Source organism: Colias eurytheme, chromosome 15 (assembly GCF_061535395.1).
Source record: "Colias eurytheme isolate Ceu_HAF_F1 chromosome 15, ilColEury1 Martin Lab GWU primary, whole genome shotgun sequence".
Taxonomy (NCBI): Eukaryota; Metazoa; Arthropoda; class Insecta; order Lepidoptera; family Pieridae; genus Colias; species Colias eurytheme.
The window spans coordinates 8,535,637-8,547,740 of NC_142994.1; positions in this window are offsets into that span (position 1 = coordinate 8,535,637).

The following is a 12,104-nucleotide window of genomic DNA, read 5'->3' on the forward strand; positions in this document are numbered from 1 at the left end:
ATGTTCATTCATAAAACTTCGTTCGGCGTTTGTTATCATATAAGGGTGTTATCCATACCGAGATTGGATAGGTACTTTCCCGTCGAATACGGCGAGGGCCATATTGCAGTGTTGCATAACTGTGATTTGGTCTACTTTCCAGCAGCCCACGTCTTCGTGGTGACTGGTTGGCTAAGAATTCGGTACCAGCAGTGCATCGTTACAAAACAAATCGGCGGGGAGACCAAGGTGTAGGTGTGAATGGCATAGTTAACTAAGAAGTTTCTAGTCTTTTTTTGGTTAATTACTGAGGTGAGGCTTTGCTTTGGATGTTTATTATTATTAACAAATATTTTTGGTAATGACAGGTAGTAGAATTATTTCTATCTATTTTTCTCTTGAACGGAAAATTCAATTCAACTGATGATATCAGATATACTTACTGTAAACCTTTATCATGTTTTTCAACAGAAAATATGGTTTATTAAATATAATAAATATAATATACACACACATTAACGCATGTGTAATGCCCACGTATTTTTCTTCTCTCAATCGGAAAATTCTTTTCATTCTAGCAATATTAATATTTTTTAATCGATGCTCCGCTCCTTTTAAGTAAGCGTGATTTTTCATTTCGAGTACCTGAGTTTATGCATTCAACCAAACATAGTGTTCAGTTTTATAATATTAGTTGTTAGTACCTTATAGATATTATTATTACCTATAGATATTAAACTTTATTGAGTAAACCCACCATTAAGTGTAGGCTACATGGGTGTGAATGCAGTTGTGTGGGCCTAGCTTTAGGTGTGGGACTCAGTTGCATGGTATCGCCCACTATCGATATAATTGCCTCTTTTATATTGCATATTCAATTAAGCTTGTGAAATCTGAATTAATTTACTGATGAAAATTGAAATATATGTTAAAGCGATGCACAATGCGGCTATGTTCGTACGGATTTTCGCATGAGAAATTTTTTATGTAAAATTTAGAACTTAAAAGCACTGTATTGTTCTCCTTAAGGTTTAATGATTATTCATAATTTAAGTATTATAAAAAAGAAAGGATAGTAGACCTCAGAAATGAGGAAAAAGTAGGTAAGGGTAAAATAACTTAAATACAAAATAAAAAAAACAAGAGCCAATAAAATAGTATGATTCAGTTTTTGTTCCTTTTTAGTTGGCTATGAAATGAAAAGCAAACTCTTAGTTATTCTGTTCCTGTAAGTAGAACAAAACATTTTAGATGAAGGAGCTGTAGACTTTCATTCAGATTTTTCATATCATTATTCCATAGCTATAATTAATATGAAAATAAAGATTACACAACATCTACCAATCAATTACGCAATTAGTAGATATGTCAACTTCTCGAGCCGAATAAAAGTTGACATAATCCCTTAAAATCGAATTAATAACGTGACACGTTGTCAAACCCGCAGACCGAAGTGATCAGCAAGCTCAGTGGAAAGGATTGAGCACCAATATTCGGTGGCAGGGCGTAGGTCGACGACCGCACTCTTCAACGCCGTGCGTGCTATTTCGAGAGCGATCGCGACCGACCCTAGCCGATCGTTGCGCAGGCGTAAACAAACATGCATGAAACGTCATTCACTATTCACTAATCCATTCACATGAACGATCATTGTACCTGACATAACGCTGCCGTGTTGACATTTTCGTTGTTTCGATCTATTTTTGTTAAATCGTTCGTTCATATTCATATCAACGCACGGCTAGGCCACGCTAGGCTCAGTCTAGACTCTAGAATACAGAAAATTTAATGCAAGCGTCCGCGAATGTTAGCGTTATTAATCTTTGATGTACGTATAATATTCCGTAGCCGACTAGAAACTACAGTGAGAGTGATCTATTTTATACGGATAAAACGGGGCCAGTTGATTTCTTACCAAATATCTTTTTCTACGAATTAAGCTGCATATAGGGCACATGAAGTTATTGTGTAACATACCCAACAATCAAGTACCAGGTCATTAATTATTCTGAGAATTCTTTACGTCATTCATTCAGTCATCGACTTGACAATGATTCAGTAGGTACTATATTTTATTCATGAAACGACGAATTTTATATTTGTATTGGTTTTATTTTATTAGCTTAATATTGAATGGTTATCATGGTAACTCACTACAAAAAGCTTTACCTATTTGAGATCCTTTAATTGGTACATTTTCTTATCCAATTATCTCTGAAATTTAAAGTAAACAAGAGATTATCACAAAAAATGAAAGCATTTTATACAGTTAACAACTCGAGTTAATAAATTACGTACTTATATTAAACTAGCGGTCCGCCCCGGCTTCGCCCGTGGTACATGTTTCGCAATAAAAGGTAGCCTATGTCCTTTCTCGGGTATCAAAATATCTCCATACCGAATTTCATGCAAATTGGTTCAGTAGTTTAGGCGTGATTGAGTAACAGACAGACAGACAGACAGAGTTACTTTCGCATTTATAATATTAGTATGGATTAGCTTATGAATGAAAACCTCTAATCTTTAATATTATCGTATAAAAGACGAAAACAATCTAGAATATTCTGATCCTCACATTCTCCGGCCCAATTTCGAACACATGAGGTCTGGAGGTGACCACGCAATGTGGAACTATTGCCATACATGTGTATCACAAATTGAAACGTGCCTTTTGTTCCTACGCCACATGTCCCGCGGTATCTGTCCGCCTTTTTTGTTAACCTTTTTTTCAAACATGAAATTCAAAAAGCATTCTTGCCTATCCGAGTATCCGGTCACTAAAAATAATCCTTTACACGCCATTGCAGATGTTTCTTTTCTTTCTAATTGGTTTGTTTTTCGATGACTAGTGGCAAAATTGTAATTTGGCGCTTTTTGGAATTAATGTAGGATTATTAAACACATGTCGATATGAGTTTAATATAAAGTAAAATTATTAGATACCTACAAGAATAGTTAAAAATTAAATTTTCCACTACTACTATTTTTAAATAAAGCACAAATAACAGGACAGAAGGTTGTTGCCAATTCGTACTCACGACATTTCCTGTTTACAGTGTCGTCTATTTATCCCATCTTATGCCTCAATGAAGTATTATAGATTTATAGATAATAATATTATCTATAAAATACGGTGGGGGACGAGCTACGATAGATTGCAATGCTCAATGCTGAATCTGTCTTCTGTCTGTCTGTTACGACTTACGCTTTCCCTCTCAACCGAATTTGGCACAGACAATCTTTAGACCCAGAGAAAGAACATAGGCTACCTTTTATAGCTAAAATGTACCACGGGCAAAGCCGGGGCAGACCGCTAGTTTTAAATAATTTGTAGCTTCCATATTGCAGGTAAGTGTGTAGGTGCAAACTTATATAGGATAAGGCTATTTCTAAACGGATCATTTCGGCCAGCTTAGAATATAAAATATATTAAGGACCATAAAAACAAGTCGATAAAAATTAATAACACCTATTTAAAGATAAGAATATTCCAAGCACGATGTCCCAAACACTCAATGGACTTATTAGCAGCCAAAAATAAAATGTCAAACGTACAAAATTTATCGCGACAGTTTTGATTCGACACAGGGTAAATATGTACCGTTATCTCATCGTAGAATCTAAGTTATCGTGTGTCCTTATTATGTCCTCTGTAACACATTTGACATTGCCTAACTCTCGTATGCATAAAAAAAAAGTTTACCGAGTTACCGTTTGTCAAATCGAGAGTTCCGCGTAAGGCCTTGGTGTTTGATCAAATATTTTTTCTACCACTGCGTGCATACAGATAACAACATTGTCATGTTATCATAGTTACAGAAGCTTTTTGAACGTAACTATCGCGAATTAGAATAACATGTATTTGAAAATTTAAATTCATTTTAATTGTGCTGTGTGTTTTCTGTTATTTCTGTAGCTACGTGTTAGATGGTGTTAGATACATTACTTATTTAAAATGTTACAATTCTGTATATCTGAGTAATGAGTGAAGTTTGTAGATGAACCTAGATCACCTAAACGATAGTACTTAAATACTAAACTTGGATTTGAACAATTAATTCGATTGCGCTGGAATCCTTTTACAAAATGCATTTCGATATAAACCTTCAGAATATAATTCAAATTACAACTTCGTATTGACACCTGAGAATGCTAGTCGTTTACCACAAGAAGCTTGTTTTCTACAATTTTTCCAGATTAAGTAAGATAAATAAATAGTTCCCGGAATACCACGTCATTTTGTGTCCTATTCATATAGCCCTTTAGGGTGCAAGTGTAATTCAACTATAGAACAAACATAAAACGAAACGAAACATTTTCAATTTCTAGTGCGTTATAAGGTGTGTATTTATAGCAGCTTCCACGGAGCCTTAACGGAGGACGCAATTATGATGATTAACTAAAACAGGTTTTATACTGCCGGGATGGCGACTCCACGCTTAGATTTACTTGCCTAACCTTCCATATATACGGTCTAACAATTTTTTAAATTGGAATTAACCTAAGTGCCATCTTTATAACACTATTAAAATTATGATTAAGAGACAAAGTGAGCAGTGAGATAGTGTTTAGTGTTCCGACATCGTGATTTTTTTTAGTAGGTATTTTCAATTTTATTAAAAGTTATATCTAACGCAGGTCGAAGTCAGACTTTATTAATTGAGAAAGGGTTTTTTTGTAGTTTTCTTTCAGTAGGCTATCCACGCATTTACTAAAAAAAAAGCAAGAAAAACAGGTACGAATATAACATGCGAAATTATGCAAGTAAAATGTTGGTCCGCAACATCAATCTTATAAAAACCATAATTAAATCAAAGTAATGTAGTAAGTGTATAAAGTCGATTATAACGGGTTTTTGCCCGTCCATTTCTCTTCCATTGCTGAATAATTTAATCAATTTGGATGTAAATTAATATTGATGATTTATAACGTATACTGGAATTATATCGCCATTCAATGACGTGTTTTCTTAATTTTTTTCGCGAAATCCTACTTCGCTGATCCGCATTCATGAGAATTAATAATATATCTTGTATTGAATAGTTTTTGAAATAGAATTTCACGTATCACATCCTTATTTGGTGTTAAAGTATTAAAAAACATTTCACAAACATCAAAAGAGAAAGTATAACAACTATTAACCGACCTAAATACTTTATACGACTACACATATGTACAAACCAGCGAAAGAAACAAAATTGCTAAAACAAATTTTTAATGTAAATCATTGTATTAAAAAAAACACGAACTAATTGGTACTTTTTAAATAATAGTACTATATATTTAGATATTTGTTCACATCTTGATAGAGCGAATAAAATGTGTATTACGCTACAAATATAGTTATTCTAGGCTCTAGCGGATACGTCTAAATAAACTTTAATAACTGGCAATAAACTATATAATACACGTTCATTTTTATAACAAGAATGTGGCCATTCAAGAAGATTCTCACAGTGCGTTTCAGGAAATTAAACACAGATCCTGTAATTAATCAAAAATGAATAGTTTTTAGATGAATATCGCTTCTGTGAGAAGTGGTCATCGATTATAAAAAGTAATACCTGTTTATAAGTGCCGTGTTTCCTTTGATCTTAATTTGTTTTAACATTCATCTGTTACTTTGTTATTCGAATTAATGTAACTAGTGGAATTTAGAGAGGTCAAGTTATTGTAGGATGCGAAGTATGAGAAAGTTATGTATGAAATTGGAGGAAATGCCGATTATGGGAATTTTATATATTGATACGTAACTTGTTTATAGGAATTCGACAAACAAAGAAAGCTTTTAGATTCAAAAACTTAACAATTTGATCGTTTTCCAAATTTTAACATATTATTTAAGAATATAATTAAATAATAAACTGAAGAGTTTAATGGATATCTCTCATTTTATTTAACAAACAATTTAAAGAACGTCGATGTCAGTTCTAGACTTCAAATTAGCATTAATCGTTCTTTGTTTTTTCATTGACTGTCACACAAAACATGTGTGTAAATGATTTAGCTGTTATATCGTTAACTTGAGACTCGTGTAAGGCACCGTACACACAGCCAAATTGTAGAGTCGAATAGAATATACATAAAATATAAGCTGAATAACACAACTTTTTGTCGTAGCCGTACAAGGAACACTAATCATACATGTGTATCGAGCTTTAGTGATATATGTATTTGCACTATAAAGCGGGCATTATTTCTTGGCCTTGAAAAATTGTAGTCAGCTGTTCACACAGTCGTGGGGCCATCCTTGTGCAGTGCTGGACAAACAAAGGAACGGTCAATGCATTATATATGGGATCCTGCACGTTTTTGTAGGGACGTCTGAAACTCTACCATGTGCTAAATGAACTTAAACTTTAGCGCTAAATTTAAACATTTTGTTTGTTTCACACGAATTATTGTAAATTTATAGATAGTTGTATTTGAAATACCTAAGTTAAATAGCATAATACCCATTACGTACCACGAACTTAATATCCAACTGATTACCTATTGTATAGTAATAACTAATAAGGCAAATTTCAAAATAAAACAATTACATATTAATTGAAGATACAGGAATAAATCGCAAACAAAGAAAAAAGTCAAACAATTTTTATTATTAGGTACCTCAAGATTCCATCACCGACTCGTATCAAACAATTGGAAAAAAGAACCTCTGCTACTAAAATTTATTGACAAAGCTGATTTTGTGTCACAATCGAGTTAGAAATTACATATCCGTGGAGTAATCTTCACGATGAAGCGGGTGGGCGCGGGCGTCGAGAATGTGAATATTTTGGTCCATTGGCGCCCACGCCGCGCTATTGGCAGAAAAATGTTACAAAAATACAACGTCCCAGACCCCAGTTCACTCGCTCTTGCAGTGTCAGAGGTTGACATTGGCTCTTACCGTCTAACGGGTCTAATTCATATCAATGAACGCTACAATGTTACCAGTTAATGTACATATATTGTTACATAGCGCGTAAATATGTGGAATGAAACGTAAGTGCGACCAAATAAGGCTAAATATAGGATGTGTTAATATAATAAAACAGCAAAGACTTTTGTTAGTTGTAAATGTATAAGTTACTAGAAGTCCGCCCCGGCTTCGCCCGTGGTACATATTTCGCAATAAAAGGTAGCCTATGTCCTTTCTCGGGTATCAAAATATCTCCATACCAAATTTCATGCAAATTGGTTCAGTAGTTTAGGCGTGATTGAGTAACAGACAGACAGACAGAGTTACTTTCGCATTTATAATATTAAGTATGGATTAAATGTACATGTATAACGCGTTTCATTAAAGAAACGAATCTTCAATGGCGGCCAAAGCTGACACTGACATATGGATAATTATTTTATTATTTTCAATTTGTTTGTTGACAAACTGTTTTGTTATGGTATTCGTGTATTTATATGAGTTATCATATTTACGTATACAGAATGCAACAAAATCCCCATAATACTCGTAATGAGCCCATAAAACTGAACCACTTTTCCCAAAGAACATATTATTAAGTATGTAAAATTCCAATAAAATATTATTTACTATCGCAAATTGTCATTGTAAATTATTTATGATAAAAACTATTATAGGGAAAATCAAATACATTTTAATGATTTTATTTTACCCTATTTTTTGCATTCTGTACGGCCGTGTGTAAGCGAGAAGGAATGATAAGCGCCGCCATTTAAGATTCGTTTCTTTAATGAAATGCGTTATACGATTTATATTTTCGAACTTTTGGATTTTGTAGAGCAGCCCACTAAACACATGAAAAAAATGTAAAATTATGGAAAAAAGATTGTTTAGTACAATCAGGGGCGGATCGTGACTTTATGGGGCCCTGGGCTGAAACGACTTAGGGGCCTATCTAAGTATTCAACTGGTAGCTATTTAAAAATATTATTTCGTGTTTGTACGTGCGTCTACCTATGTGTTAAATTTTTTCAAGGTCAATAATATGAAAACAAGTAAAGATTCAAATGCAGATTATTCTCAGTTTTGAGATTTGCATAACCATAAAACAAAAGCGCTTTCCACCGTCTGCTTGTCACTACATATGCTTAGATCTTTAAATCAATTCAACGGATTCAGCTTATTTAAATTATAGATACAGGATGTCCCAAAAAGTAGCGATATAATGAAGCTGGGAGGTAGAGGACCTAGAGGGCTATCCGAATCACCTCCATGTAGGTATGTTATGCGATTTTTCATATTTTCGGAGTTTTGACGTTTTTTCAATTTTTCACCTATCGCTGAGTACGATGAGATTTTTATTTATGGTGGCGTGAATTATTGCGGTAAAAGCCTTATTTTTTTTTGTGTGCTAAGCTAAAAGATAGGCCAATTTAATATGGTAACATTAACTATCGTAATATCTTTGGATAAAAAAAAAGAATTTAGCGCCAAGAAAGATTACAAGAAAGATTACACAGTATGTTCACAACTTCAAGGGCCCGTAAAAATAAAATCACAATAGTTTAAGTTCAAATAAAACCAGAAAAGTTTCAATAAATAATATTTTTATACTTTACATTAATGAAAATTACCATGAAAATATTATTTTACATGTATTTATTCCTTTAACTCAATCTCAAATCATAGAATAGACGTTTATGTATGCAATTTTTCATCAATGAGTTCCTATGATGTTATTACGTCGTAAAATATCGTTTTGTTATGTCCGTACTCTGTACGCCAACATGCTCACCCTACATCCTTTTCGCTTGTTCAGCATTTCTCAGCATTCCTGGCCTTTTCCATAGCATCCATGTCCAGTCTTTTTCCAAATTCTATTGCTTATTATCCTTATAACACTGAATGTAGTTATATATTAGAATTTAGAACCTCTCAAAACCCGATATAATGACATAGTATCCGAGTATTCTTCCTTTTCTCATTTGATCAGTAGTAAGTTCAAACGAGGGGTTTGGTTTGCTGGTATTGGCACACTCTCAAAAACAATATTTGGCACTTTAGACGAAAATGATGCGTTAAAATACGATAACGCTATACAAGCTGTACAGAATAATGATAAAAACTGAGTTCATTACTAAAAGAAAATATTTTAATTACATCTTCTACATTTTCAAAATTTAATTCAACATTATATGACAAAAAAAGTAATGAGGCCAGTCTCGCACAAGCTATCGACAAACTCACTTCTCAATTTGACAATGTAGGTATCAAATCTTTCAATTAACTTAAATATTAAATCAAAAATTGATAGTATAGTGGCTCGTCTCGAAGCGTCAATGCTGACGATATCATTCCGTTTAGAAGATATAACAAATTTCATTCTATTCAGTAGACAAAACATCTTACATCCGGCTATATTAACTCCCACGCAATTGTACAAGCTTGTCGATAACTAAAGACACATACCTGTAGATCGTAAGTTACCTTTAAGTATATAATTAAGTAATATACATTTGTTATTAAACATTTCTAAGGTCGTTTGTTATACCTAGTTCCAACAACAAAATCATTTTTGTATTACGTATTCCTTTAGTCGCCATACAAGATTACAGATTATTTCATCGTTTAGCTTTGCCTACTCCGCATAATGGAGATAAGCCTAATTCTTTTAGTTACGTTATTCCTAGTATTAAGTACATCGCAATGACCACTGGCAACTTACTATACTGTTTGCTAGAGTCTATTAAATATTGCACCGTTATAAATCCAAACAAATTTATCTGTGACGTCACGAGTGTATATTCGACAACTTCAAATCCCCGGTGTGAGAGCGAACTATTGATAAACGTCGTAAGTGCCCTACGAGTGCAGTGTCATACCGATTTTATATTCGGAAACATAACAATTTGGGAACCTATTTCAAACAATAACTGGATTTACGTGCAATCCCCAAAAAAATAAACTATTTGTAGAGTGCCGCAATAAAAATACTGTAATTATAAATATTTCAGGAACGGGTATTCTGAACATCCCTGGTGACTGTATAGCTAATAATAAGAATATTCGGCTTGTACCTAAGTTTTAAGATATTTTGTTAAATGTAACTTTTACTAATTCCGATTTTAACATTACAACGGGTCACCATGAAATTTGACTTTGATTGCAAAGCATTAAATTTCGTAGTTTAGGTTGTAATTAGACGGAAAAAAAATATATGGCATGAAAAACTTTGCTTTTGTGCTTAGAAGATTGATTGAAGGAAATTTTTAAAAATCTCGGATTTTAATTTTTGATTGAAAATAAAACTATTGAAATAAAAATGTTTATTATTTTTATTAAGTTTTACTATCAAATTAGCTTACAGAAAAGTGGAAAATAACTTAAAAGTGCACACTTTTACTTTTTCTTTTATGTTCATAGCTACTTTCTCTCAATAAACCCCAAATATAGTTGCCCATCATGTTTTCATTGTATTGGCCTTGATAGCGTTGTTCAAAATTCATGATGTCCTGATGGAAACGTTCTCCTTGCTCTTCGGAATAGGATCCCATATTATTTTTAAATTTATCCAAATGAGCATGCAGCATATGTACTTTTAATGACTTCCTGCAGCCCATGGCCTTAAAATTTGTAATTGGAATTTGCCTTACCTTCCAAACACCTTTTACAATATCTACAAGCAACATGTGGAGCCCATGGCTTATCTTGATTCCGTACAGGACAGTCAAAATATGCTTCATAGGCTTCACAGAGAACGTGAGATGTCTTTAGTTCATATTTCACGTCTCGAACTTTAATAAATTGACCACATATAAAACAAAATGCATCAGAATCGTATTTGCACTTTCGTGACGACATTTTAAGTTATTCTGGGCTTGTAAATAATACCTGATGGTTGTTTACCACTCGGGTGCCATCTAGCGGCACAGTGTAAACGTTAATATCCCACTCTCACCGCGCGATCTTTTTAAAAATATTAAAATCAATTAAAATTTAAGAAAAAATTGAAAAATTTGTATTATTATTATAACTATCTCAAAAGCAAACTTTATACCGAAAAAAGGTATTTTCTTTTCGTTTTTGTGCATAACTAACTGGAAAATAATAGTATAAACTTTAGGACAAAGAACGAAAATTTTTTTGTCGAGTCGTGATTATCAATGACTCCTGTTGTAATATAAGTAAATTTAAATTAGAAAATAATAATGAGCCTGCATTAAAAGATATAAATTTGGATATTTTCACAGTTAAAACAAAATTAAAATTAGAGGCAATTTCGGATAACGTAGACAAAATTATTAATCAACATCAGATCATAAAATACGAGACTCACTATTCAATTCTAATCATTTCAGTTCTTTGTGCGATAATTGTCTCCTCTCTCGTCCTGCTCAACCCCCTCCAGTAGAGTCTATCCCGCTTGAAGTACAAAATACCAACCCAAAGTCCCAGTAAACGCTTCCCCTAACTAGAATAAACGTTTGAGTTATCCTTCTTCCTAAACTTCAGGCTTTTCAACCCTGAAGTTTAGTCTACCCGGCCCCGGGGAGGTGTTATGTCCGTACTCTGTACGCTAACATGCTCACCCTACATCCTTTTCTCTTGTTCAGCATTTCTCAGCATTCCTGGCCTTTTCCATAGCATCCATGTTCAGTCTCTCAAAATTTTAATCCCGACGGACGGCTGTCCTATAAAACATACTTTTCCGTATCCTCTTATATATACTTCCTATATAAAAATCCTTATCCTGAGAGTCTCATAACAGTTCGTGAACTGAAATTCGGACAACCGTTTTTTAATTTCAAATTGTTGCCTATTGTTTTTAGTGGGGTCTGGGGGCCCTTGTAACCTCGGGGCCCTGGGTTGCAGCCCATAAAGCCCATGGATAGATCCGGCCCTGAGTACAATTACAGCATACTGATAGGTACATACTAGGGTCTTGTTATTTATATTTCTATGGTAGGTACATACTTTATTACCCATTGCATGCATAATATTGCAGTCTGCAATATTATTACCACTCTAATACTTTGGTCATGTTTGTTTGAGCGTGGATATACATATATGTAGTATAGGAAACATGATATAATGTTTTGTATGCAGATGTTAAGCATTGACGAATATTAATTACAAACTCAAACAATTTACATACTCTGACGACTGACCATGACTAAGTGCAACGAGTCTGAAAAATATAAGTTACAAAAACTTGCTA